The sequence below is a fragment of the Bombus impatiens genome, unplaced genomic scaffold (genome assembly GCF_000188095.3).
Source record: "Bombus impatiens unplaced genomic scaffold, BIMP_2.2 scf_0027, whole genome shotgun sequence".
In the NCBI taxonomy this organism is placed as follows: domain Eukaryota; kingdom Metazoa; phylum Arthropoda; class Insecta; order Hymenoptera; family Apidae; genus Bombus; species Bombus impatiens.
In genome coordinates, this window is record NT_176446.1 from 1,060,956 (window position 1) to 1,064,984 (window position 4,029).

Sequence of the window (4,029 nt, forward strand, 5' to 3'; positions counted from 1 at the left end):
CCACCCTGCCGCCACGGAAACCGAGTACTCCGCTGTTTCCCTCTCTCTCGCTCCGCCGTGCACTCTAACCTCGCTCGTTCTCCCTCCCACTCTCGTCTCCACGCAGTCTTCCCCCACTACTCGCTCATTCGACGCTTCTCGCTTCGCTACGAGTAGCTAGAACGAGGGAACACGAGGCGAGGAGAGACAACGAACGAGTGTTTGTAAGAGGAAGAGAGGAGCAGAACGTGTAAGAGGAATAACGAGGAAGTGAGAAAGACATAGACTAGGCGCATACGTGAAAGGGGAGGAAAGGGGAGGGATAATTAAGCGGGCATATCGCGTCCTCCGTATGCTCTGCTCGTTTCTTCTCTCTGTCTCTTTCTTACGCACGGTGTGCTCTAGTCACGAGAGTATCTTCATCTTTATCGTGTACCCCTCTGCTATATCCTAGCCGCTCTTTTTCTCTTCGTCTCTTTTACCCTCGCCTCGAGACGAAGCGTCTATTTTGTCCGGGTGCAGGGTTCTTGTGTTGCTTGAAAATCTTCTCCTCTCCTTCTTTTCTCTTTTTTCACCTCTTTTTTTTCTTTTTACTCTGTACGCACGCATACGTATGTACGGGGCAAGAAGCCGGTGAAAGGATTTCGAGTCCACGATATCGCCTTTTTCTACCCTCAATATTTTCCGCCTTTTCTTTTTGTTTTTTGTAGATATCTGTTTTGACATTGCTCGACGGCAGTGATTAGACTGATAAGAGAGATGCAGTGAATTTTGTGTTTCAATTTCTTTTTTCCTTCAAGTCTATAGAAGGTTTTTATGTGAGAGGTTTATTTGGAGAGGAAGATTGAGGGTTGAGCAACGTTTGGAAAATTCGGGATCCGATTTCGGAATACGCAGTGGTATGTAATACGTTTTCGGGGAGTCAATATTGGCTGCGTAGGACCTCCGTGGTAAAATTGATATTGCTTAAACAAGAGGCCGCGCAGAGTTCACGGAGGGGGTTAATTAAGTGGCCACGTTGACTGCTCTTTACCCTCGCCCTTCGTCCACTTTATTTTATCAAACGAACCCTATGAGGAGATTTTCTGCCACACGGCTTTCCTGTCTTCCGTTTCTCGAACATGTAACGCATTGTATGCTTCTGGTATACCATTTTTTAAGAAAACATTTCTAAAATTACTCGCGTAAAACTCTAAGAATACTCGCGTGATTTTCTAATACGAGATTAAATCTGCAAGCAATGATACGAGTATTGTGGGAAACATAAATTTAACGTTTAGTGAAGGCAGACATCACCTATTTTATCTAGACAATTATTTAAAAGATACTGTAAATGAAGGAACTATAATATTTTTACACTCCGAGAGTTGTTTCATTCTACGATCGATAATACTTAGTCAATCGTATTAGGAAATTACTTCGATTAACTAATATGATAATTCGAGGAAATTATGAGTATTTAAAGTTTTATTAATAGTCAGGTTATATTAAAGTTTGCGATTAAGTATGTTGACGACACGACATCATCGACCAATCAAATCGTATTGAAATTACTTCCACTAGTTAATAGATTTAATAATTCGAAGAAATTATGAATACTTAGAGGTTTATTAATAGTTAGGTTATATTAAAGATTGCGATTAACCATGCTGACGACGTCATCGAGTAAAAAACGGTCATAAAAGTAAGTAACCTGTTCTCGTAGACGAATATCGTTTAAATACCATCCAAATTTGCGGGATAACGTCTGTCCATCCGAATCGACGACGAATTCATGTTCCTCCTAGCTTGCCTCTTGCGTCCAATGGCGTTTGTCTTCCAGACCTCTCAGTCTGTCCCTCGTTTTTAGACGTCTCAAGATATGTCTAAGATACGAGGTTTCCTCTTTCACCCAGCGCGTAATCCGGCAGCTCATTTACAACATTTTTTGGTGCAACGATGATCTAACGGGCGTTCTGTCGCTTATCATCCCCCTACTATTTTAAAACTACGATTTTTCGACGTTCCTGTTTCTTCATGAGCGGCACCGATAAATTTGTCTCAACAGAAACACGTTTAACGGAAGGGGATTTATCTAAGAGATTTCCAGATGCGTTCGGTTCAGCAGTTTGATTTCGTTATGTGTACAGTAGGTAAGATAGGGTTGTTTGAGTCAAACTTCAACATCTTAAAATTCAAGCTTCAGTTTTGTACGGAATAATTAAACTCGTATATCATAAAACATCGTTAGCCTTCGATATTATAATTTACTATTGTTTCGTATTAAATTATTTAGCAATTTTATAGTAAATAAAAGGTAGAACACATAAAGTGTAGCGGTACGAAAGAATGAAAAAATATCGTGTACTTTAGATGCAGCAAGAGAAAACATGAAAAACGAGAAAAAGATTCGAATTATCCTAAATTTAAATTGACTCCGCGTTATCTTCGTTTCTTAACTTCATTACGTATGTATTTTGACGACTAATGTTCAGTTTGTTATGTTTCCAATATCATCGTTTTTTTGTGCTTGCCAATTATGGAGTTCAATTATTCTGGTCAATGTAGCTTCCTATAGAATGAGTGTTCGAGAACAGAAACTTTTCTAGTCGTTCCTTCTTGCGAGGAATTCAAGCGAAAAAAGCGATCGAGAATGGAGGGGATCCTCGATGACCTACCACAATCAATGTCGAAAAATACCGTTCGCCTCGTGAATATTCAATGATATTCTTGTTGATGTGTCAGAAGCAAAGGATGCCGAATAAGTTCTATTTTAGAGATGCAGTCGCGTTTTTGTATTCTTTTTGAAATGCTGAATTTTTCTCGGTTATGAAAAGACGAGATAATTCCAGTAATATTTTAAAAACACTCAAAGGATTTGGGAATATTGTATGGAATGATAGAGTTTCAAAATATTAATATACGATGATATGTATTAATCTATACTGTGTATTTAAATTTATTTAAAAGAGTTTATATAATGTATAAATTAACATTATCATAAAGTTTTTTAAATTATCATTACATAGCAAATTCCTGTAGCAAAAAGATTTACTATTTTGTATATTAAATTACATAGTAATTTTCCTAAATTAAATTTAAAACACTTGAGATATCTTGTGAAACGGAAGACTCACGTTCACACAGTAAGGGTTAATATTATATCTTTTAAAATTGCCCCGATTCTTCTCCTAAAGTCCCAAGCTTCAATCTTCAATTTTTTCCGAGAGCTACACACGTGAATACACATGAATGGGAAGGGCATCGTTGTGCAACTGGTGCGGAGGAACGATAGAAACCGTAGACAATTCGAATTTCGTTGTGGATCCACCAGGAGGAAATTGCAGCGTCATAAGAGTCCACCTTCTGTTGTTCTCCGCGCCTAAGAATCCACCTGGGTGCGAAATGACGCATCGTATCCCCTCGAGCTTTCCCGTAAGCTTCCCGCGTCTCGACTGAGCACGTGGTGCCCTTAAAACGTGCGTATCACAGCGCGAGACAGGAAATTTGTCGAAAACCTCTTAGCGTCTGTATGATTTCTCTCGCTCTCCTATTTTACTTCTACTTCGTTAATAAATATCAAATATCTTTCAAAATTAATGATACTTAACATTATCTGATTGATTTCTATACTGTATATGTTTCTGTAAATTCGTATCTTTACGAATATAAAGATATGACGAACGAAAGAGAATTTAAATTTCGTTGGAATTTTAAAAAACAGAATTCTATTTTAGAGGAGCAATGAATGTATCCCAAAATAGATCACTGTTTCACTAACATGATGAAAAGTATCCAGTAGAAAGTTGCTAATGAGCGCCAATTTTAAACTTTCTTTTGGCTATAATAATTGTAGCCTAAGAAGTGGGAACAAAACAGAAATTTTGTTCACCCGCTGAATATTCTAATGATTCTTATTTTCTCCTACTTTTCGTCGTAACGACAAGAATAAGGACGATTTTCTACTTTTTTGGAAGGAACGACAAAGAAGAATTAGGATGTTTCTGGCGCCATCGAGAAAAACTACGATGCCACACACTTCCCTGCTTTTTTCTCGCTCCTCTCCCCCCC

The 4,029-nt window shown here is 38.3% G+C and overlaps 1 protein-coding gene across 3 annotated transcripts in view; it reads right to left on the reverse strand.

Annotated features, from left to right (window-relative positions):
- LOC100746679 (zinc finger protein rotund-like) overlaps positions 1-4,029 on the reverse strand; it is a 173,534-nt gene that overhangs the window by 51,533 nt on the left and 117,972 nt on the right. The window lies entirely within an intron of this gene.